General features: G+C 39.6%; 1 protein-coding gene across 6 annotated transcripts in view; it reads right to left on the bottom strand.

Moving 5' to 3' along the window:
• add3a (adducin 3 (gamma) a) overlaps positions 1–26,352 on the bottom strand; it is a 105,689-nt gene that overhangs the window by 74,144 nt on the left and 5,193 nt on the right. For 2 of the 6 annotated variants that reach the window (XM_082536856.1, XM_082536864.1), the window contains exon 1: positions 44–295. The exons of 1 other annotated variant lie outside the window; for it this stretch is intronic. The gene's annotated coding sequence lies outside the window, so the exon portion shown is untranslated. Of the gene's footprint in view, positions 1–43; positions 297–10,722; positions 10,761–23,661; positions 23,698–26,352 lie in introns of those variants that run through there. 3 more of the 6 variants (XM_082536859.1, XM_082536862.1, XM_082536857.1) reach the window with 3 other exon arrangements.

The raw sequence follows: 26,352 nt of genomic DNA, 5'->3' as shown, positions 1-26,352 counted from the left end.
ACGGAATAAAAAACTACAGTTGTGGAGAATCTTCAGTACAAACCTGCTGCCGCCAAATCTTTCTCTTCAGACAGCTGCGATCCACCTGCGCTACAGCGAGTATGCTGCCGCTACTGCTCTCCCTCTCTCTAACACGCCTCTCCCATTGAAGCCGAATGCAGTGTAAAATTTTGCGTCGTCTGCCCGCTTTCTTTCACGCTCCTCCTACAGCATCTTTCCCCCCCTTCCTGGAGTTGCTCCTTCTTCCCTACTTAAGCAGGACGCACTCTGGTACATCTGGCAGAAAATACGACGCATCTGCTGCAGGAGCTGCAGAGGACTGGCCAGCATGAAGAGAGAAGGGGGCTCTGTGAATTCAGCAGGAGGCTGATAGTGACGGAGGGGTTGAATATGGAAGGGGGGGAGGGGTGAGATGACAGGGTCATTCGCCCCCAGGGGTGCTTCAGAGATCTTTTGTGAAAAAGGTCCAAGACCTCCAAAAGGTGTTTTTTTTAGCCATTCCTTCTTTCAAACATTTGTATAGACTGGAACTTGATAACAAAGTGAGTAATGCATAAGACGGATACTTTAGATGGTTGTGCAATAAATTAAGCTCGCTCCTTCTATTTTTCCTCCTCCCAGTCCCCATTTAACTTCCTTGAAACTTATTAAAACACCAATTTGTATTTATTTTTTAATTCACAAATGACTCTCCTATACTTCCAGTGTTGCCAAATCTTCCCCCTTCCTGCACTACACAGTCCCTCCCTCCTCATTAATCATTAATCCTCCTGATGACATTCAGCACTTGATAGCAGCTCAACTGCCTCCTCATGTGAGGAATCTCCTTTGACACAAAAGAGTTTGGAGGAGCGTTTGATCATATAAAGAAAGGAGGGAGGAGCTGCCATTTAGAAATGGCTTTTTAGTTTAGAAATACAATGATGTGCGCCAAATCGGTCCTTGGCTTTTAAATGAATAGTTGGATAGCAAGTAAAAGCCTTAATATTTAATGATGACGAACACAGACAGAGAGAGATGTTAACAACAACAACAACAACAACAACAACAACAAGTACTGCGCCCGCACCGCTCATGTTCTGACTTCACCCTGGCAGAGTTATCCATGCAAATGAGGACTCATCTTAACCTTCACACTATCCTGACTTCCGTGACTGTGAAGAACCTGTTGCACTGAGCACTTGCATTCCCGTGTACTGCACACAACAGATCTTTAAAACGGAACCATTATGCTCCTTTTCATCGCAATTATTTTAGCTTTGCATGATTGACAGTTCAAAACACTGAACTGTTCTTTATCAAAAACATTTATCTCCTCACTTTATTGTTTCAGTTGTACTTCTATGGTTAATCCATACAGAGTCGACAAAGTAGACTATACAAGTTGAAGATTCCATTGCAAAACATTAATACCTGCGCAGGTGGCAATGACTGCAACGTGTAGATACATTTCTAAGGATGTGCACTTTAGGATATGATATGGTTTTAGAAGAGTTTGACGTCACGCGCCTACAGCAATGAGTTAATAGAAGTATAATAGTATCCATTTAACTTCCTCTTAAATGGTTACTCCTCAGAAAGTTTGACTGGCCGGTTGGCGAGCCACGTTGGCCATATTTGTGAAAGCTGCTCAGTCACATCATAAAGTGCACTTAAGGCAGTCTAAAACCTGAGTTTTGGGGTCATGGGGATTATTTGCACTTAAATGGTTAAAAGTGATCATATGACATAAAATCAGGAAACGCATAATCGGTCCCCTTTCAAGATTTTCATTATTAAGATGTGGAAAAGCATCATGCATGAGACGTATTCTAAGGACTGCACAGCAATGCTAAAATGGGCCTCGTGTAACATTCCAACTTCCATCATGTATAGGAAATTGTTGGGGTGTCTAATTTATGGTTTGTCAGAGAAACAAACAAATCCAAATGAATATTTAATTGGTGCTTCTGTGGAAAATGCTTCCATTTGGAGGGTAAAACATTGGCCTTATTGCTGGCAAACCAAGGAGGCAATAATTATAGGAAACAAAAATACAAGTCCATACCAGCACAAGAAGCAAATGAGCCAGTTGAGCCTATAAATCAATTTGAAATCAATTATTCGAGCAAAGAGTATGGGATTTATGGGAGAAACAGCCCCAGCAAGCTACTGTATATGCAGCTGCCAGTCTCTGTGGCAGGGATTCCCTGCTTGCTCTGCTGGTCTGTGCGGTGAGTGTGGTTTTACGTTTGTCAAACTGCCTCGGACGAGCGGATCAATCGCTCGTGGCTGAAAGCAGTGAATCCCCACACTGGAAACTATTTTTAAGGAGTAGTGTGTTTAAACTGGTTCATGTGGCAGCAACATCTTCAGCATTCATTTCTCTGCAATGAACGCCTCATACATGTATTTGTTAAAACTACATGTTTCTCACAATAAGCCACACATCCATCACCACAACCTTCTCACTGGACATACCCGCACCAAAATAAACAACACAGCGGGAGCATGAACGGCTCTAACATGGCAATAAAGGTGTAAATCTAGGCTGGTGTGTATCTGTGTTTGCACACCTGTCATCTGTGCATATAAACTGACCTACGCTACATTGCTTGGCTGTCAGTATCACTCCATTAATCTTGATTTAGCACATAATATTCCTCAGCTCAGAACTGCAGACTCGACCACCAGACAGCTATGCGCGTTTACATGAATGTCCTCACTGACTGAGCATAGATGAGACACATTTTAAGGGCTCCATCTACATTTAAAGGAAAAGGGAGAAACAAAGTATAGCTCACTTTGTCACAGTACATGTGAAGCTCATTAACAGCAACTGTTTGATAAGCAGAGAAAGAGGAAACAGACAGTACTCTCCTCCTACTAACAATTTTGTCACAAACCTGCTGATGGTATCGAAGTAAATAGGCACCATTTTTTCCTGCCAACATCAAAATCAAAAAGGTCCACCGCCAGTATTCTTAAGCTTTTACTCTCAGGATTTTTCATCCTCTCTAATCTGGACCACTATTTTGCATTTGAGAACACTGCTGACATTGCACTGGAATGCCATATTTGCCATTTGTTCCATCTTGAGCCACAATAAATGATTCTTGGATATGATCAGCAGTTCTTTCCACTGCTACATGTGACTAGCATGCAGCATTTCCTCATCGAAAACAACACAGTTTTGGCCAAGGGCTGTGCAAACTACTGGCATAACTAAAGCATCACAAAGAAATTCTTTGAATGTAATAAGAATGTACTCATTTGAAAAGAATGCAAAGTATGGATATAAATCAGATTAAACGCCTAGAAAAAGAGAGAAGGAAAAAGAAGTGAACCTCTCTCCCCAGAATTTAACTTGAGTAAATGAACCCATTCTACTCCCTGCAAACCCAAGAGGATACCAAAGCAACGCAAGTGCTGACGCAAGCTTAAATCCCTTGAAATACCCAAAGGAAGTGCAAGGATTCACCTGCAGAGTCTGCAGTGGTCTACTGGCTTGTGTCCAACATTAGAAATAAAGCATGGCTGAGAAAAAGCAAAGCAGTGACTATTACAGGGATTTATTGTGTTTGCCGTAGCAAAATATGAGGCGTGTGTTGTGAAACGACTCGGGTAATTAATGCAGAAAGCTGCCATCTACAGTGGAAAATAATGTGTGTTTATGACTGTTTTCACAGGCAAGAAAATGAAGCATAGAAAGGGCTGATACAAGTGTCAGCAGCATAATCGCGTAACATAAAATAATCTCCTAATAAATTATTCATTAGTAAAATATTACTTTTGTCTTATAACGGTTGTAATTAAACCTGACAAATAGGCCCCAGGCTTTATTAATCACCCAGATGTATTTTTTTCCTTGTTTGTTCACAGACTCAGATGAACCGTGTCCTGAGACGACCTTCTCCCCCTGAATGAGGTGTGGAGACTCTTGGTCTATGTGGGGGAGGGGGGCTCCGTTTAGTTTCCTGGGTTGACTGCAACATCATGTGACACATGGTGACTCACTAATGAGTCCGCGTCTGGCACAAGGTCAGGAGGTGCATATTACGGTCAAAAGATATATTTTGACGGGGGCTTGAACTCCACAGCGTGACCCTCAGTTTAATCGACTTCTTAGAATAGCACTAAAGCTATGCTGTTAACAGACCAGCTCGGTTAAACACATACTACTACCATGCGAAGAAATTACGCAACATGTTAAATTACTTTAACATGTTGTCAAAAAAATGTGAGCTATAGCAAAAACACCCACAAAATGTAATTATGCTGGAAAATATTACAATTTAATTCCATCTCCCAGTGCGGTCCAGAGGGAGCAGTTTTGACATGAAGCAGATCTCAGCCATAACTGAAAGGACCGAGAGGCCCAGCCTTCAAGTCTGACTTAAACGGCGACACGAAGGGAGAGATTCAGACAAACACAAATCACTGCCAAACATTGTTACTTACAACACCCACTCCACGGCACATTTCCACTGCCAGCTGCCAGATTCAGTAACAAAAATATTCAATAAAAACAACCTCTTATTTTATTTTATTTTAAAATCTGTCCCACATTGTAAATTAATTTCGGATGAGCTATTGGAAAAAACAAACAAACAAAAAAAACTGGATTGAACACTTTCAGATGTTTTATGTATGATCAGTAATTAGTTACTGATTACTTTTTTCAAGTAACTTGACCAACACTGATGATGACTTAAGAGTATGGCTCTGTTGTGGACAATGTAATTGTGGCTATCACTACCCTCTAAATTTGAGCCTATTGGATAGACCGGCTTGTAAAAAAACAAACAAAAACACAATCTTTGGAAGATGTACTTTTATGGCCAGTTGTAGTAATGTAATTCTCTACTTTTGTACCCTGTAAAAACAAAAAATTCTAACATTTAAGAGTCAGCTTGGTGATTTGCTCTTTGTTCAGTGCAAAGAATACAACAAAAAGTTTCAGATGAGAGAGACGTAAAGTATCTCACTGTTTACCAAATCCACTTCAAAAACAGAACTAGGGCAAAGAAATAGAAACCCCTGGTACTAGATCTTCTAAGTCCAGCAGCATAACAAAGACCACATGCAGTACTATACATTTCATCCACCCACGCTTCATGGTACACAAAAGCACCACAGAAGCAGACCAATGGAGCATTCTCTTATATTACTTCTGTTCTAGAAATCACAGCAGAATGACCCTCAATTACACTGACAAATACAGCTGTACAAGTAGAAAAGCAACAGCCACTAAACTAATGATTAAAAAACTATTTACTATTGAAACACACTGGTGGCTATACAGGCTTCAAAACATTGAGAGCCCCCAATTTAGAAGCACTGGAATTGACATGATTTTACAAAAGATTGAAGCTACCAGTCAAGAAAGGTCAAGAGGAGTGCTCATGCATCTGTTTATCGAACCTATTAATCAAGACACACACACACACACAAAAAGTATTTTATGATGCATTTTTCCATTTACAATCGACTGTCAGGTCAGTGAAGCCATCTATCCGATATGGACCTGACCACTGTCAGGTCATGTCAACCTCAGAGCGCTGAGCTGTAACACTCCCGACTCCTCATCTGCCCTTTACTGCAAGTCCATTTTCTGCTCTAGTGTCATGAGGGGGCTGTAATGAAACAGCCTATTGTGCACGACAGAACTGCACCCTGCCTTTGACACTTCCACAGTGTGCGAGCGTGCTCGTGTACGAATGTGTGTTTGTGTTTTTAAGTGCGCGTCAGTGCGCTCCTACTTTCCCATCCTTGCAAAGCACAAAGCGGTTGTTTGTTGCACTACAAAAGCCCCACAGGCCACCAGTGCTGAAAGCAGAACTTGTGTCAGTTTGTGACTATGCATTATATGCTTAGCGAAATATCTGCTTTTGTATCTATACGAGCAAAATAATGAAGAAATTGATGGCAGCCAATTTGTATTTCCTATGTGCATTTGTGCATGCGGTCAAGATGTGGCCGCATACTCCCAGCCTGCGTTTCATTGGGATGTGACTGATGATTACAAGACCCATCATGTGGCTCTAAACCAGAGATCTGCACCACAAAACCATGGCACACAAACAGACATCCATAAATCTGATCATTTACAGCTGCCAGACCAGACCAGGCCAGACCCCCGTTCTTCCATCTGAGCAAAACTAGCCAAAAAGAAAGAAAGAAAAAACAGAAACAGAGGTTATCGAATCATATCAAACTTGGCTGTGAAACAATTCAAATAGAGCACATGCACAATCAGGCACAGGCACAAACACAAAGTAAAACAACCAACTCCTCTGGCTGCTGTCAGGACTTATGAGTCACAGAAGAGACAGCTGTTATTCATCAGGGAGACACCCATTCTGATTATAATTAAAACAGCTCAGAGCCATAAATCAGCGTGTCAAGTCCTTGGAAAGACCACTTTGATTAATACTGTTAAACATGGTCATCACAAATCTGTCCATGCCGAAAGACAGTGCAGCCACCACAGGGAGGAAAAAAAAATGCATCTCTTACCTACTACAACAATGTCTTTTTACTCAACTTCAAAACCTATTCAAGCACCTTAAAAATCAATACACAGTTCCACCAAAGGAAGAGGATTGTAGTAAGCTCTGCCCCGCTATGCTGTAGGGCTGGGTTGAACATCATTATATCATTATCCATGTCAGATATGCCCAGCCTTTTGTGATTTCCAACAAAGACTCTCCCTGAAAGTTCAAGAACTGCATGGGTTTTTAATTTCCACCATCTATAAAATCCATCTTGGGTTGAATGCTTGCAGGTTTAGAACAGCTGGCCATCTCTGCAGTGAGAATTGTTAAAATCATATAATTCAAACCTCCTTTATCCTGAAGATTCACTGAGTTTTCTCTAAACTGAACCCAGCTTAGCATGTGTTTGGACTTGTCTTTGACTGGGAAAGTGTCCGAAATAATGGAAGAAGTAGGATGGATGTGTGTCGTCAACTTTGTCCATCTTTAAGGAAATGTATCACTATACGGTTTTTAAATAAGAGCAAGTGTTGTTTACTCCAAATTTTAAAAAAAAATACATACATTTTCATATTGACGTCTACAATAGTTTGCAGAAATGTTAGGCTGACTTAATATCAGATATGATTACAGCACTCTACCCTAAAAGTAGATGGATTTAAATGTAAATTCTAATAATATAAATGAAAAGTGTCTGTGTATATGCCTTGCCAGTTTTTGGATCAATTTTTATTAACTAAAACTACAAAATTCATTCACAAAGTAACTGGAATACAAAAACTAAGTTAGGCTGTTAAACCATATCTCTGTATATTCTTTCTTGAACCTTAGTGAGTAATAACAATATCCTTGGACAGTGAACCAAGGCTTTCCAAAACAAGAGAACGTAGAACTAAGCAAAGCACTGCACTGGCATGTCATCATCACCTAGGACTAGCATATCACTGTGCACGTTGTGATCAGGGTGAGGCACCACAGCCAGGTCTGAACACCGCACACACTTTACTGAAGGAAATCTAAAGGAAGAAATGGGAGCCAATCTTCAAAAATATGTTTTTAGATCAAATGTTGCTGGAGACGAGTGCCATTTACAGCACACTTTCAGTCTTAGCATTACTGCTCCTATAAATACTCGGGTCTTGTGCTTCATTTTTTGAGCTATTTCGCTTATCAACCTTTCTGTGCTGACACTCTCACCGTCATTGGGCAGCTCGGGTTTTATACTTCTGTCATTGTTGTTACAAAGACCTCGACTATTAGGAGATGCCAACTGTTTCTATGACTTTCAGCCACTCATAGAAACAGTCATATTATACTGGTTTACAAAGAGACAGGACAGATGTAAAAAAGGCATTAAAGTTGCTGTACACAAGTCAAATGAAGAACAAGAAATATTAATTAAAATCATTTTCCTTAAGTTTATTTACCACATTGTTGTGCACCCATTTCACAACAGCCTCTATTAACGTTTGCAAGAATTTAAATGATGCTAGTGTCTCTCATAGCTCGTCTGCGGTGTGCTGTAACATCGCTGAATTATTATTTTTTTTAAATTATCTTCATCATCCCTTATTACATCACTGCTCTCTTAGCAGAATGGAAAAGCTGCATTTTTCCCCTCAAAGCTGGGAGGCCCCAAAAACCTCTGATGATAAATACGTCAAAGGCAAGCTGATTGTCGCTTATGTCTTCTCAGCAGCAAGAACATACAGAACAGTGACATTTTGTAATTTTGCCACACGTTTGCCATATTTACTCGTTAGAACATGCCAGTATTCCAAGGACTTCAGCCTTGTTTGATTAACAGATTCGTTATTACAAGAAAATGCAATTACAAAGATGCTTAATACAGTTCAATAGTGTATATTACTTCTGAATTCCTGCTGCAGGATAAACAAAATCGCAGAAAGCACTACGAAACTCATTAAAGGATTACATCGACAGACGTTAATCCACTTTCTATTGTGGTATAATTTATAAATGGAGCATTAGAAGCTTAGCCAGATGGCTTAGCTGCAGTTTGCACTTTAAATGGCAAATATGTCCAAATCACAAAGCTGTCAGCAACGGATTCCCACTGGAGCTGAATCCTTGTCAAGAACAATACTAAATCAGTTGGTACAAGAGAATTATTGGAATGAAAAAAAAGAGCTATCCCAACTCGGGTTTGTTTTTTTTAACAAATTTTAATGCAAAACAAAATTTTAGCTGCTCAAATGTTGCTTGGAGATTGAATATGGGTTTGGTAAAACTAACGTAAAAGAAAATGTACATTAGAAGGATAATAGTGGATAATATTATCAAAGAGGAGTGCTCCAGCAGTGCTCAGAGATAAGCACAGACTCTAAAGTACTTTTGTGTCTGCAGTTAAATTTGCTGGGACCTGAAATGTTCTCATACAGGAATTAAAGAACCAGACAATTTGGTATGTAACACTTTGAGACACACCAGCAATCAGAGCTACGCTGACTTCTTCTGACCTTACAAGCTCTGAGCAACTACGTCTGAGAGAGATCCTTTAAAAATATCTGACAGAGAAAGAGGGAGAGCGACAGGGTAAGATAAGACCGAGGTGCATAACGAGAGACAGATCAAGTAAAGACATACAGAGTGAAAGAGGAGTGAGTGAGAGGAGGGAGATCTTGTGTCGCTCGTACGTCAACGGCCCAAAACAGAAAGCACAAAGCACACCGCTGCTGTAAACACAGAAAAAGATCCTTTCATTTATCAGATAGGAAAGAATCAGACTGTGGCTAGGAGATCAAACTCATGGGAGTTCCCTAAAATTCAATGAGTCACAAACATACTACAGATCAATAGTGTTGCAGTGCTGAGCCAAAAGAAATTGTTTTAAATATAATTAACAAGAAACACAAAAATTTTTGTCTTACATATGGATGGCTGGAATCAGCTTTTACTGGCTCTGATCCAATAATATCTTTAGGATTTGGAGAAATACCTCCAAAGTGCTGCTGCTCTGCTGTTAGTTTCCTCCACATTACGTCAGCTTTGGGTGATGACAGATACAGAATAAAGAACTCAAATGAATAGATCGGATCATGTCACCAATATCCAGCTTTCTGGGCTAGTATCAGACTGATATCCGATCCACTACTGTCAAATTCCTAGAATTGAATGAATTCTAGGATTGGCTTTCAAACTAAAAGCAATACTGCCATATGGCCCCCACAAACTCAAACTACAGGGGACAGGCACACGATGCTTCCATCAGAAGACTTGGAAAAAAGCTTTGTAGTTTCAAATTCTGAAGATGGTCAAACATCCAAAACCCATTTTGCAGTGGAAAAGGGTTCTGTGGGCTTCTGTGGACAGTGGAAGTTTATTCGAGATAACAAAATTCTAGGACATTAGGACTATCATTTGAAAACAGAAGAACGGCAACCACCAACCACGAGCTTTATTTATAACCAGGAATCATACTTGAGGTTTTGAACTGGAAAATCTGCACAAAACCAGAAAAGTTTCTACTGTGTGTCCAGGTATGTAGACAGTTGTATATGTTTAGAAAAAAAAAAAAAAAAAACCCAACCGTGTTTGTCGGGAAATAAAATTCATAAAAGATCCATTAATATTGGTTACAAACTAAAAGAAACCGCGCCACGTCATAAAAAGTGCAAAAGCTTTTGCACTGTAGTCTATGCAATCATCCTTATTAGTTGTAAGATTTTAAAACTCCTAATGGAAGTAAAATAAACACAAGGTCTCCACTATAAAGCTGGTACTGACTTAAAATTGCACTGGAGCAGAAAAACAAGAGTGACAAATAGGCTTAAAAATATCAGTCACCAAAAGTGGAAGCAGACTATGTGTTAACAGCCTAAATACACATTAAAGGCGATTAAAATTTGAGCTACTTTGCAGAAGGGAAAGGTCTGGTGCTTTTTTCTCTACAGTATGACTTTGAGCACATAAAAACTCTGGCCACAAGTTTACCACTGACCGAAGCTAAGTCAAGGCTCTCCACAAACCTTTCAGTATTACACTCCATGTACCTCCCTTTGTCCTTGATAAAACCATAGAGGAGGGTGGAGGCATCTGGACTACAGACCGAAGAAAATAAGAACTTTCCATTTCACTCAACACTACATTTAAGACTTTACTCACCATCCTCTGTTCTGCTGTAAAATAATACTCAAAGCAGCGCTGTGGTGTTTATGCAGTGAACAGGTGTTGCGAAAGCTTGTGCAGAAGCTTAAATGGTGCGTGCTGATGTCAAATTTCTTACCTCTCTGGGGACTGGCCGAGGTGATGACGTCTCGCCAACTAGGACAAAAACAAAATAAAAACTTTATTTTTTTACTTTCTACCTCCAAGTTCAGTAAAACTCTGAGCCACATTGCGAGTCTGTGGTGAGGACATCTGACACAGAGGCTGATGCACCCACTGGTTTAAACATTTACGCATTGTGCGCTTATGAAGTCTGTAATCCTGAAATACAAATACAGCAAATTAGCCAGGAATGAGTGAAACAAACCTAAAATCAAAGGTAGAGAGGCATCTCACAACAAAAGTAATGAAGTCTACTTTTCCCCCTCAAGCCTTTTCATTATCCCATCTGAGTAATTTAACATACTCCCAAAAATCCAAACAAAAAAGAAGACATTTAATTAAGCTAAAATCTGAAATGTCTCATGGACTTCCATCAGGAATGGTCACAATGTGTTAAACTAGGTCGAAGAACAAGACGAGTCTAGAGTCTAGATTACGCAGTCTTAGGAGCTGAAAACGGCCACTTGAGGCTGCCCTCAAAAACCAATTGATCCCCAAAGAATTTTCGATTAAAATACCCAACTCCATGCATGAATGTAATATTTTTATAGTCTGTTACAAAAATTGATTTGGGTCTCTAGTGAATTTACTCAAGTCCACGAAGAGGTGCCTTTCTGTATTATTCACCAATTTGGATCCAGTTGATGCTTAAAGTTAGGGGCATGACTGCTTCACCTGACACGTGTAAATTGCTATCTAGAAGGCCGCACCTTCAGTAATTCAAGTCACTGAATTGGACCTCTGCACTGTTTTTTGTGCTGTTGATAACTTTAGAGTACTTTTAATTGAATTATCTGTCAAATATCATGGCTGGCTGTGGTGACTGTTTTACTTTCCATGCTTTTAGGGGTTTATACTGAGACGTCCCTGACCTTGTATCTAACCAGCTTCCTTACAAAGGAAATTGTAAATGTTCCCCTCCCTCTTCTTTTACAAACGTTTAAGAGTGTACTTTAATTATCCCTTTACTACCATTTCCCAGTAGTACCCTGGCCATCACTGGATGTGGCTCATTTAGAACTCATTATTGTGCATGTATGAGCAATTGCACTGGTCTCAGTGTGTGTTCTAGGTCACAGCGGTCAGCAGTTTCCAACATAGAGACTAGGCTGTGCCTCTGTACTGTAATAGCGGCTACACCAAGCAGCAGGAGGCCTGAGGGACACGGTTTGCCTTTGATAGACATCCATGTCATCTGCATAAACACCAACTGTGTCAACACCAGGGAGCATGGGTCACTGTAGAAGAACGCGAGTGCAGACTGACAGCATGTTAAATGTGTTTTTGCTAAGTGCTGCGCCTGAATTCCATTCCAATGACAATTGGTTACTGGGAATCAAAAACATTACAAAAGTGTAACAAATATGGAACAAGGTAGTGCGAAAACATTGGGAACATTTAGGCTTGGTCGGTGCTTTTTTAGATCAACAAGTAACTGTAACTTAAGTAGGCCTGAGAATAACTTGAGGAATACCTCAATTTCCATACCTGGATGATTGATCATGCATCAAGACGTTTTAGAGTATATTTATATTTTATTTTACAGGATTATCTACCCAATAGTATGGTCTTCTATGAGGTACAGGCCATCCAAGAAGTCTTTCTTCAACTTTGATGAATGAAATTCTAACATTTTTTTTTCTAGTTACTTTGTAATACTTTACAGGTACCCACGTTTGCGTGTTATATGCCAGCTAAGTTTACAAGTAATATTTATAATAAAGCACTGCTAACTTAGTACTCTATCGAAATGTGCGAAGATTATCTGGTTCCACCTGATTAGTACTCCAAGTGATCATCGTGAGTAACGGGCAGAACAATTACATCCTCTTCCACTAGAGGGCAGTGCAACTACCCGCTATCATTAAATGGGTTGCCAACTGCCAGTAAAAAAGACGAAGAAAAAAATGACGCAATAGACATGCGTGACGACGCGTGATTGCAAAAGATAAATATTTGAAAAGAAAAAGTAGTCGATCTGATCTGGGTCCTGGAAAATTCCAACCCAGATGAAGAACCTATCATGAATACTGGTCAGAATAAAGCAAAAAAAAAAAAAGGTATACTGGGGACAAACAGAGTCAATTCCACAATACCCGGTGCACGGGGAAAAATTATGAATATGCTTTTTGTGATATTTTTGTTTGTTGGTGTGCCGTACGATTTTTCTAATGTGAAATATATGTGCTGTGCATCCAAAAGGTTGTGAAACACAGCTCTATCCTCTAGTCTAAATATGGCCATGTTTGGCTCCAGAAACATCAAAATGGTAAAGGGCAGTCCTTAGAGATCTCTGCTTGGATTATTTCTGTTACTGTTCAGCTAAAACCCATCAGACAGACGAAAAAGAGGAGTTCCTGCTGTCTAGATTACCTAACTGTGGACACAATGACTGGAATTGTCAGCTGGTTCTAGAAATATGCATTATTGGAGCACTGCATGAGGCTGTATAAATGTAAAAAAGCACCAGATTTTACAGTAGTTATGGAAACACCTCTGTCCGGGTTGGCTGACTGAACAGGAATTGAAATCACCTGGTTGAAATGTTTTTGTGTTAGTGCAGGTGGAGAAAGGAATTTTCCTCCACTTCTCAGGTGTGGACTGACATGAGAAGTGTGAGAAGCATGAATCTCATTGACAGAGGGTCTGTACTCTTTTACAGCTCCGATGGTGAACTTCCTTTTTAAACAAAAGCAGAGAAGTCCGCAGACCACAGAGTTCTTTGGCTGAGTGATCCGACAGAACTCCAGGGTTCTTTATTCAGACCTTGGTATTCATCTACCCCAACTCTAGTAGCACAGCAAAGCCAATGATTTAGCTAAACCATGGCTATTGTGCTTCCACACTTTCACACCGTCAGCAGAAATAATAATTGGCATTAGAGAAATGGAACTAGCAGAAAGAACTGCTTCAAGTCATTAGCAATGCCCAGCGCTGCACTTAACATACTACTCACTTTTTCCTTGGGCGACATGCAGGGACAGTTACATAACCGTTTTTGCTGACCACTGTGGTGGCCCTACTGATTGGGAGGATGTGACTGTCCAACCATGCAGCATGACCCCCTTTAGCCTTATTACATAAAGTCCAGACAAATTAAGTGCAACTTTTTAACCATTTGCTGCTTTAACCTTATTAAGGGAGGTTACTAATGAAGTTTTCAACCAATTTTAGGTAGCTTCTAATGGAGTGATAGCACCTCCATGTCATCAGCTACTATAGAGACCTCTTTTAAAAAATAAATAAAAATAGACAAGATGAGAGAGAACTTTGCTTGTAGACTTGTTAGTTTTGCAGCAGTTACACAACAACTCATTACTCTGATTTTGTCAAAAGGGCTTAGAGAGATGAGTGAAAACCCCAATGGAATTTTGACAGTCTTTAAATTCAGACTCATGAAGAAGAGGACAGGTGTTCCCTCTACAGCTATCGACCAGATTTATCCACATTGGGAGTAGACAGCCAGAAATCAGGGCACACAACAAAGCAAAAAACTATCAAATCTTGAGGACAACCTAAAGGAAATACTGGCATGCATTAAGATTTGTTTATTTTCACCATCAGTTTCAGAACAGATGGCTGATAAGGCAGGCTGTCAGAACTGTGCCCGTTCAGTAGGATGCAGCAGCAGATGACAGTTTTTAAAAATGTTATTCGGATGTAAGACATAAACCCATTTATGCAAGTAAACACACATGGACTCGTGCAGCTTTGTTAACTGACTACAAGTACGCAAGCCTTTACCTTTTCTTCAGTTTCTACAGCTGATTTAATTACAGTACACAGAATTACCCTCTAGTATTCTCAAATTAAATCAAGGGAAATAAAATTAGAAGAGACATATTACATTTAGCTTGCTTAACTTTCACTCTTAATTGTTCTCCTTGAGTTCCAACAGCAGTTTGTCAGATGGTGCGTTACTGACGTGTGTGGATAAATTCTTCCACAGCTGTGCTACTACTGTGTTAACATTTAAAAGTGAAGAAAATAAAGTCGTTTTTCACATCCAGTCATTCATTTCCAATCTGTTCAGCTGAAAACAAACAAACAAACAAACAAACAAACAAAAACAAACAACCCCCACCACCAACAACAACAACAACCACAACCCCTGAACTGAACAGTTTTCTCCACCTTCTTTTTGCAACAATGTCAGACCTGATGTAAGCATCAGATGTGCAAACAATTTGTGGGGCGTTATCTTGATTCCCACTCTGAGTTATGAGTTTGAAGTTCAGGAATTTACTAAAATATTTCTACGATCCACCAAACTCTATTACCGCAGCCCACTACAGAACTTGCCTCTAGTATATTCTACTTCATGCGTATCCCTATGATAGAGTACAAGTTGTTTTTGATACCCACTCTTCCTCAATCTGTTGACCACAGTCAAAATTTCAAAATCACTTAAGCCCATTTTAAATGTTTCAGAAGTAGCAATATCTAAATATGACATCAGACATGCCAAAACAGAGTTTTATTTCCTTTTGGATATTATGTTCTCCATTAGTCAAAAGATTGAGGATATATTTTAGTCCACTCTTAGAAAGTGTACAGGTAAAAATGCCTTTCCACTCATGCTGAACACTGAAAGCACTTCTTCAATACAACCCACATTCATTTATATTGCTTTTTATTTCATACACTTTTTAATCAAACAGGCACAAACTTCCCAAAGTGTTTTTCAGAGGTTCAGTATCTTGCCCATGAAAGCTTTAACACGAGGACTAGAGGAATATTAGGATTAGTAAACTACTAGCTCTTCCTCCTGAGCCACAGCTGCCCCTTGGTTTCTTTCAGTTTAATACAACCCTGACTCATGACCTCAAAAATATAAATATATATATAAAAACTAAATATTAGAGTGAAATTATACTAAACTACACCTATGCTTTTTATAATTTGACTAGTCAAAATGAACAATGTGAATGCTCGCATCAATAAACACGCCCCACCCAAACGGAACAGTTCTCCGTCAACACAAGGCAAACCAGTTTTCATTAATTAAGCATCAGATGAATCCTGTGTGGGCTACAAAACAGCTCCAAACACTAGCACCACAAACCCATAACGGCTTATGCAGTGTTAAAAAAAAATAAATCTTTTTCATCACTTTAAGACTCCACAACAGCATTTATTCAATAAGAAACTCACTGACCAATGATATTATCATGTTCATGAACTTATAAGATAAACTTTCAAGACTAATATTGTTAAATATTGTCCATTGTTCTTATGCAGTGTCAGAGCCCTCTGTTGCTCTCTCAGGTTCATCTTGTGTTCGTTGTTGGCAGTCAGCCACACTCACAAAGCCCATCTGAACAGATCAGACAGCTGCTTTAACAGGAAGAGAGTCATGTTGAAAGATGGGTTCAGGCAAAGTACATGACAAACACCATCCTGGATACAACCCCAATAAGCACTCATTTTTGTTACAGTTTATTTTATTAACAATAACAACTCCAAAATGCGATACACTGTTAATCCCAGAAGATAAACTCTCCTCTTTGTTTAGGCGAGAGGTCAGGCTCAGCCATGCATCAGCTGAAGCTGATGTGCAATCGAATGAAACACAGAGATGTCTTGCTCAAGGGCATTTAAGCGGTACTTAATGGGAGCGCCAGTCTGGTTAAACACTGATCTGACACTTTGAACAGATATCAGTCTTAAGTTGGCGGGTCTATTACGTCTTTACTACACCATGTATCAGCAGCTGTGCACCAGCTAGGACAGCATGGAGGAAGTTGCAAAGGATCAGCAATTTGGACTAGAGCAGGGCGATATGGCCAAAAATATTTATCACGATATATATTTGAAAATTTGCGATAACGATATAACTGACGATATAATTGATGCGAGACAAAATACAACTCCACAACATTACTAGCGCAAAAAAGACAACCTATCATTTATTTTCACTTAAACAAGAAGCTGGTTTTTATGTACATTAAAGCTTTATAAAAATGTAACAGTGCAAATGCAAATTCCTTGCTGAAAGTTTAACCAAAAGGCATTTCCAGTAGAAATGGGCTGACATATACTGAGCATAACCATGTATAATATTCACTGAAGTTAAAAAGAGGTGCTTTGCAACATTAAACTGCAGTGTGCAGTACGTATTTTTCGGACCATAAGGTGCACAGGATTATAAGGCACATTAAGCGAAACAAAGCAGTCAGATAAATCAAACTTTATTAAACTCATTCTTCTTGCTTCCTCCACTTCTGTACCATTGATTCATTAATGTTGAATTCTCTGGCAGCGGCTCTATTCCCATGTTGTTGCAGTATATTAATGACTAACCTGGTATTGTGGATGGATTATCTCAGTTGTTCTCCTGACTGAAGATTGGTCCTTTTACAGCATCCTGCCATGCGATTGCATTTGTCTCTAACCATGAGGAACCTTAACGTTAACTTTTATAAGTGGAAAAGTGTTAGTGTTCGTCCTCCAGCTTCACTGTTTATGTTATGCTAACATAGCTGTGTCGCTAGCGATCACGTAGCACATAATTATATACCAGCTAGCCCAACTTCAGTAACCCTACAAACGTCACTGCTGTTTAGTTTCCTGTCTTCATTTATGTTGGAAGTGATAGCAGAGCTGTACGTTTGATTTTTTTCAGAAATCTCTCAGTCAGAACATGCTATATCATGCTTAGGTAACTAGCGAAACTAGCGAGCTAACTTCCGCTAGCTTCCTGCTAGCTTCTAACTCCGTTAAATGTAATGCATTTTGTTTTCATGGATGCCTGGAAGTTAAACTTCATAGTTACACCTGGTAAAGCAGCAATGCTGATCGTTTTATTAAAGATGAAAGAATTTAGACAGTTTTTAACTCTTAGTGATGCTGCAGTGTTCGTTTGACCAGAAGAATACGGAGTTTAGGACCCAGATTACTCCGAGATTTAAGAGCATCTTAGTCCGACAAATATGACAATAACGACGGCCGCTTGCATGTTCTGCAAAAAAATGTGCTTTGTCGTGTATCTGACGGACAAACACCAAACCAGTTCCACATCACTGAAGTTGCACCATTTTTACAAACCAATTCTGGTTCATCTGTTTCACTCAACAATCGGCCATGTACGTATGAAAACAAAGGCACTGCGCATGCGCGTTTTACTCATATTCTATCGCGATATTTCATTTTCCTATCGTTGCCTAACATTATACCGGTATTACCGTGAACGGTATAATATGGCCCAGCCCTAATTTGGACATACTTCATATTTGTTACATCAACAGCTTTTCTTTGTATGAATGATTCTTTTCCCCTTTATTTTTATTTATTTAAGCTAAATTGCAAGTTGGCTGACCCAAAATGAAAACCCGATCCGTATGATGCTTTCAGAGCCGGCTCTTAGTCGCTCTCACTCGCTAATATTCCATTTAAACCCTCGTCAGCAAGCACTTAATGGGACATGATGTGCTGTTGTCAATTCAATTAATATCATTATATCATCTGATATAGACTTAATTGCTTCACACTAACAAGAGGTGAATAACGATAATAATTTTTTCATTATTTTTTCCACTGAATTCATCTTTGGCCTGTTGTCACTGGTATCAAATATTTGTTAGTATATTTTTAGCCAATAAATACCATTTTGGTAAATTTATATTCTTGGATACATTTGTTACAAATTTATTTTCTAGAGTTAGGAAAGTAATTTCAAGCCTGATGTTCCCTTAAAAATAAAAGAATGACCTTCAGCCGCTTTGTCAGAATGAGGAATATAGTTCATCAATTTAACACTGGCACCAGATCAGTCCTCTCTATCAGCAGATACCCAAAGTCAAGGTATCTGCGTCATATTGGCGCCATCAAAATTGGATTATTTCTCCCCAAATCAATGAACGAGTTAGCTGATTGATGCATTTTTCCAAGACATTATAACATTAACTATCCTAATAAGTTCAACTGAGCTTCAACTTACAGCCTGTGTGCAGATGTGCTTTTGATTTTATTTTGAAGGTGGTTGTAAGATGGATGTTTCTAACTCTAACACACTTCATTTCAAGATTTTCAAGCTCTGCCAATGAAAAGATTTCCAATAAAACTCAACACTAAAATGACCAAGACTGATCTCTCCTGTCACCACATATATATCCAAACAATCTGGAATTTTACAAGCACATTTATACATAAAACATAAAGCTGTTTTGCTAAATATTCAAAGGCTTATGACTTCAAGTGCCCAGTTAGACACTAAAAGCACAATAGCCAACATGGAAGTTTGTATTGTAACAAAGAACAGCTGAAAAACTGAGCAAAATGTTTACTGTTTGAGATGGGTTTTTCCCTTTTAAACACACGACATTAAAACTGCATTAAAAGAGTTTTAAACCCCCCCTCCCATAGATTCTTGCGAAACTCATTTCCAGCAAGTATTTGGCATTCACTGTATTATTGGTGCTCTCATTATGTCCATGATGGAAATGTTTTGGACTTGAAAAGTTAAACTCACTCCCACACAGATGTGTCACAGATCGATTTGTCATGATTTCCCCTTACTGTGATGTTCCACAGGCCATGAAACACACTTTTCAGGCACAATAAAACAGATTGAGATTCAAACTACTGACAAGTGTAGCAACACTGCTTTGAGCACAAGACAAATGACACTCGTGCAAGTTAAAAGCAATTGTTCTTGAAAACCCATACTGTGTTACCGGCCCATCAAGGGCTCAGAGACAGTCTGCAGGTATCACACGACCGTGTTGCGTTTGTTTAACCTCACACCCAAAACATATCAGTAGCCATCCTGAAAGGACGGAACAAAAGATGGTCCCTGCCAGAGATTTCCTCTGCTGAGGTAGAGGAAATACAACATTCCCATACTTCTCATCCTGTGACAAGAGTCCAAACATGTGACACAACACCACATACATCTGATAGGGTATCTCCTCTAGACTGCAACAGATACATCCTCAGTGGAAACAGTGTCTGAGAGTGAGAACTGATAACTGTTTGTCATCTGTTTAAAACGCTTAAAGGAAAAACAGACTCAAATTATTTTTATGATTTAATCAAAGTTTAATATGGACTACTTCAGAGTACTGCTGGGAACTAGAAAAAGAGCCTATTTGCCCCATATTGTTTTCTCTTTATTGGCTTCCTGTTAAACCTAAACCGGATTTAAAACCACATCATCCCAACAGAGTACTTTGAAAAATATTCCTAGGAACCACAAGAACAAAGTAGAATGGGAAGCAGAGCCTACAGCTTTCAGGCCCCCCCTTTTATGGAAACAGCTCCCAGTTTGGATTCAGGAGAGCAGATTAGATTAGGCTCAACTTTGATAAAACTTGTTCAGGTCACCCTGATCTACCTCACCGAGCATGTCTTCTTCACTCACTGTTTATTTATACACCACTTTGCATTTATTCATTAGCTATTGTTAATCTCTGGCTCTCTAACAGTCCATCTTCCTTCCCTCACCCCCCAGCAACCCGTCCCTGAGCCTGGTGCTGTGAGAGTTTCTTCCTGTCAAAGGAGACTTTGTCTTTCCCACTGTCACCAAATGCGTCCTCTCATGTGGTCTGTCTGTCTTTATGTCTGTAAAAAGCTGAACTGAAAATTACCTTTAAAAAACAAACAAACCCTTTACAAAAAGGTTATACTATAAAACAATGTCCAACTATCTATACCACACAATATAGTGTCTTCTCCCAGCTATGTCCTGGAGGAGACACAAATACAAATACGTTGGGGTTGCACAATAAAGGGCATCTGCCATAAAAATCTACCAACTGAGCTACAAGCTGTGTAAACCCCTTCATAATAAGGCAGCCATTAAGTAAAGTAGCTCATGTTGGATAAATAATGGATAAAATAAATAACAATAATTTATCATGATTAAGCCACCTGTAAAACATCATTATGCATCTTCTGAACCAGTGTCATTGATTAAACTTAAATTAATATTGTGTATGTTATTACTGAAAGACATTTATACAATCTAAACAGTACCTGGTCATCCTAATTTCTTTACTTATACTTAAAACTGAAGGTGCAACACAATAATTCTGGTTTGGCTAGTGATGAGAAATCAAATTTGTGCTAAGAAAAACAGAACAAGACAACTCACAAATCTAAACTGACATATCGACATGACTTGACAGACTGAAATACAAATGCAGCGTTTCCTCAGTCTTTGCTTAATGACTTTAGGGTGGATCTTTTCTTTATAAAAGTGCAATGTTGCAATCAGAATACACAGGATATTATGCAATATTGCTTCTTAAGTAACTTAAACTCATAAGATATAGCAAACACTGGATGTGATGGAGTGCAATCTGTTATCTTACGACAGCCTGTTTATTTCTGTTCCGTCTCAGCAGGTTTCCCTCTATAATGACTGAGAGACTACGGGCAAACAATCCCACAGCCAGTAAGACCTACAACAGATAGATTCTGTGCTGCAACACAGATACATATATTTGTTTGCGCTTTTAATTTTCAGTTAGTATTAACCAATTTCAGAAACCCATGGACAAATTATAAAATGAAAGATGTAAAATTAGCATCTAAAAAGTAAGAAGCACCATCAGCAAGAACAGGAACATAAAAATGTGCAGTTTACTTAAATTCAATGAAATCTAAAGGGAACCCAGGTGTATACACATCAATGTGCTGTTCAAATACACAAACATGTAAAAGAGTGTAATGTGCAAACAAACACAAGCCATGCGCACACACAAACTACCCTAAAAACGTGCTGTCGGGGCTAGTGAACAGAATGCATCACTAATGACATGCAGCAGCCCTCCAGCAAAGCTAAGGCAGAGCAACAGCACAGTGTAATAAACGCACTGCTCCTGCACATACAGTACTGCGATTTGTCTTGCAGAAACATTGACCTCGATACCAGACTGAGGTGGGAGTTCAGAATGAGGTAAGGTCCCAGCTTTAGTAATGACGTCAAAGCGCACATAAAACCCTCTGGAATATTATACTGTATTTGTACTGGAGCTCTTGAGGACAAACTTAAAAGTTGTTTTAATGATAGCCTGAGCTGACCAAGTATTCGCTTTCAGGAAACTGTCAGATTTAAGGTAGAGTGCAGGTGATGAGCTACATGCCTCTGTACATGTAAATTGTTTTTTTCCCTCTTCAACTTCTTTTCCACCATCAAGTTACACCCGGACACTTTACCAAGGTTTAAACACTCAAAAATTTGCTGTTGCTTAAATTTCAGTGAGTCCTTTCATAGCTGTCTGACGTGTACACATTGTTCCAATGCATTCTGCATTTAGGGAATTTCAAAGACACTTTTGGACACATGGGAACTTTTTTGACACTTTACCTGTGAGCACGCAGATGTCCAACACAGTAGAAAGTGCTAGAAAAGGAAACAGTCTGCCGGCATCCTAACAAGAAGTGTGTATGAGGTTCAGCTGCACTCATGTGAGAACAGAACTGGCAACTGTGCAAAGAATTCACAGCAAACAAGCAGGTGCAGCGGGTGTCACTCCTGCACGCCCAACCTACCCTATAAATAAATCTGAGTATAGAGCTCGGTATAGTGACGTCATCAGCGACTACATTATGGAACCATTGTTCACGCAAATCCAAGCAGACAATGGAATATATGGAGGTAGATGCTGCTTTTGAGTTAAATTGTGGAGATTGCTGTGTTGTAAAATTACACAACTGCACATTTGAGTAAGGTGGAAGCAGCAACAAGGATCTGATGTCACGGAGCCAACTATATATGGCTTGGCTAGCAGTTGAGTTGGAAGAAGAAAAGACATCCTAAGCAACATTTTGGAAATTATGTTGACCACCCCATTGTCACGTTGGTGACTAATAACACATGTAACTGTTGTGGTTACATGTCGTAATGCTGTTGCTATGTTACACACCTTAGAAGTGGCAGTCACCTTGGCTGTAGCTACATGGCAGCATAGCTAGAATATAGGAAACTCTTTCTACAGCTTCTGCAATAGTGCGATGCTGCCCCACTGTTACACGTCAAACGCACAGAAGTTGGAGAAAATGGGAAACCTGAACATCGGTAACTCAACCCCTCCTAACATCGCTCCTTTGCCTCGTTTAGCTTCTCTCCGTGTCATGCTGCTGATACCGCTGCATCACATCTTATTACAGGTAATTTGGGTGTTTTTTGGGTGGTTTCTGACTTGATTCTTGAAACATTATCTGGAGTTCATACCACTATAATGTGATCAAGGTTGTTGCACATCTGACTCTACCAAGTTATATGACTGTCAGATCTCAGGAGTACAAGTCTACATAACTCGATCATCGATCCAGCAAACAGAAAACTTACTGCAGTTTAAAATATCCGTCTGCCTTCTTTGGCCTCTTTTGAATTCACGTTACAACATTCATGCAGCATGCATACAAGGGTGGCATGGCCATGTGTAATTCAGCATAAGAATTACAGCGTGGATTTGCTTCATTATGATTCTGTCACCAACACTCACCGTCCAAGTCCATTTACTGGTACCGGTTACCTTCAAATACAACATTTCATTAAGGCCAGCTGTGACATGTGCTTAAAATAACATCAAATGATTGCTGAGTGATCCCTGGGAAGCACAGGTGCAAGAAAACCACATGGCTGACTGTCTGGGGTTCTCAGTGTCATTAAAATCAAAACAATAACAACTCTCACTGTGTGCCATATAAACGTCAGCACTGTTTTGTAAGAAGACATTGAGATTCATGTCGCATCTTGTCACACCCTACCACAGCACACAGGCAAATATAGCAAACTAAAGCATGACTAAGGATAACAAATAGTTTCCAAAACAAACTCAAGGTCACACTTGACAGTGCTGATGCTGCATTTTAGTCGAGCACAAGAGTTGAGTAAACAAGCTGACCCACATAGCGATAGGACAGAGGAGCACAGTACAGTACATACCCACACCAACACCAGGTTTCAGCAGCTAGCCGAGGCTCAGCGCACCTACTGAGATTTGTCACAGTGTGTGATGTGACAATACCATGGTGTGCCCCTGTGCGTTTCCACAAGGAGGAACCAAGCCAAGGGCGTGCCTAGCAGATGATGTGGTAAATGTAGCTGTTTGGTCACAGAGGCAATAAAGTGTGTTTCCTAAACAAGGCCAACCGGAGTTCACTCTCTCACACACTTACTTTCACTTCTTTTTTATAAAAAATACTGAAGTCACAAGTTAAACGATATCCAAGAATAAACAAAAAAATTATAAAAAAAAAAACAAAAAAAACTGTCAGAACCCAAATGGCCCACAAAAATACCACATTCAAATACAGTGGCCAAAGTGACAAGTTCATAACGGGTCCAGAATTTCAAAAAATTACCTAACCGACTTTGAAACAACCAAGCTGGTAACTGGGAAACAAATGCCACAGTATACATATATTTATACTGGCTATATAAATAAATCATCTGATTGTTGCATACAGGCCTGAACTGTGTGCTTTTGTACTGTTTGAACAGGAGTTATGGGGATGTACCAGTCAGGCCAATGCTGAGGTTTTTGTTTAGGTTAATAATTGTTGGACCTTTTGCATCAGGAAAAACACAAACATTGTTTATTAGCTGGATCCCAGAATTTCCATACAGTGTGTGAAAACAGAATTTCAGCTATTAGTCATACTCAGAAATGGCACTAGTGCATCCTTTCCAGATCCCCCGGCAGCAAGGGGATCAACACCCATAATGATGGCATGAAGGCATCCATAGAAGCTACTCACATGACTGGAAACACACGCACACACAGGATTAGGCTCCAATTAGGCTGACATGTACATGCAGTGAGGAATGGATTCAGATGACATTTTCTTCCCTTTGTCAGGAAATATGCGAAATGACACTCTGTTAATTGAGCAGATTCTGTGACCTGGAAGATTTCTCATCTAATCTCCATATTCATGCGCAGTAATGGGAAAATGCCCCCCTACACACTCAACCCAGTGAAAACAGCAGTGTGGTTCTGTGACAGTGTTGCAACTACTTGCACTTTAAATTCTGATTACACCCACACATAAGCTACAAGTGCTACAAAGCACTGTTTTACTTTACTTTCTTTTTAGTTGTTTGAAGGGAACCTGCAAAGTAAGAATGTCATTGCTCTGCAGAGCCATTTGTGTTTTGCGGTGTACATGACAATAAACATCTTGAATTTTGGTTCTTGGCAGTTTCCAGTGGGATCTGAAACTTGTTGACCTGTGTAGAGAGACTTTTAATAAAGCGACCACCAGGGGGTGGTTCATAGGAGCCATCGTCTGCCCCGAAAGTTCATTTGGCTCCAAGTCTCCTTCACCAGTGGTCATTGTCTGGCCGCGTTGCCATAGTTCCTATGCTCTAATATCTATGGAAACGCCTTCGAACTGCGTGAGTAGACCCATTGTTGACTCTCTGTCGGGCCTGTCCTCACACACACGCTCACAAAAGAAACTATACAGTGAAACTAATGCTGTAAATATCAACACACATGCACATATTAATAAACACACCTCCCCAAAGCTGGATAGAAGTCATTTCTACTTCACGCTGGGTCAGATGCTTTCAGTAATTCATCCGCCCACAAGTGTATAATAAGGTTATTCTAACCCCACCCCGCTGGGACCTCTGGCAACCAAACAAATGTGTAATCTAAACACCCAGCCCACATGCATATCTCATCAAACAGCAACGTCAGTGGATGCACAAAGGCATAAAACAAGGAACTGTTTGGCTCCGTCTGAGACCTCGGAGTCAGGGGAATCGACGTATAAAAAAAATATGGAAGACTGAGGCAGGAGATTGAGCGCAACAACAATGTAGTTTGTCGAGTTTTTTTTTTTTTTTTTTTTTTTTTACACACAAATTATTTTTGGATAATAAATTGATGTCATTGGCTAAAAAGCAGCTATTTTGTTTACGTTACCCCTTGAAGGAAAGTAGGCCAAATAGTCGAGAATGGAAGAGGATAATGTTAATCTCTTGCTCCATTATAGAGCTGGCCTTTTTTTTTTTTTTCCCCTTTCTTCTTTTTTTTAAAAATGGTAATTTTTTTTTCATTAAGTCTTCTTCCTTTGCTACTTTATTGGTGCGTATTCTAAAGTGGTTACCCAGTAAATGTTTAACGTATAAGCTTCAACTGCTGAAAAGAACCACAGGCAATTGAAACTATGTGGAGATTTGTACACAGACATCAATGGGACATTTTCATCTACATGACTAGTAAATGTGCTGCCATGGAAACTTGGCCCTGTATTACTGATGGCAAATAGTCTAGAACAAAGCACTAGGGTGGAAATTCCTGTATCTGACAAATATCCTTGCAATTAAACTAGCTTACCCACGCTAGTTGAGCTAGCCACAAGTCCCCCCAACACACAAACATATCCCAAGTTGAAAGGTTTAAAAGGTTGTGTATTTAATGGCCTAATCATTTCAAAGTTATCTAAGCTCATCTTATTGATTTAAAATAAATATAATCCATTATTATCATTACTACTACTACTACTACCACTACTACTACTACACTTACTTAGCACTTAGTTCCTCCTACGCCGAGCGGCGCATCGGGCAGCTAATGACCTCCATCGATGTCGGTCAGCGGCAACTGCTTTGGCTTCGTCCCAG

The sequence above is a fragment of the Aulonocara stuartgranti genome (genome assembly GCF_965226115.1).
Source record: "Aulonocara stuartgranti genome assembly, chromosome: 6".
NCBI classification, from domain to species: Eukaryota; Metazoa; Chordata; class Actinopteri; order Cichliformes; family Cichlidae; genus Aulonocara; species Aulonocara stuartgranti.
Note: the sequence above shows the minus strand (reverse complement) of the source record. Positions and strands in the feature narration are given on the sequence as shown.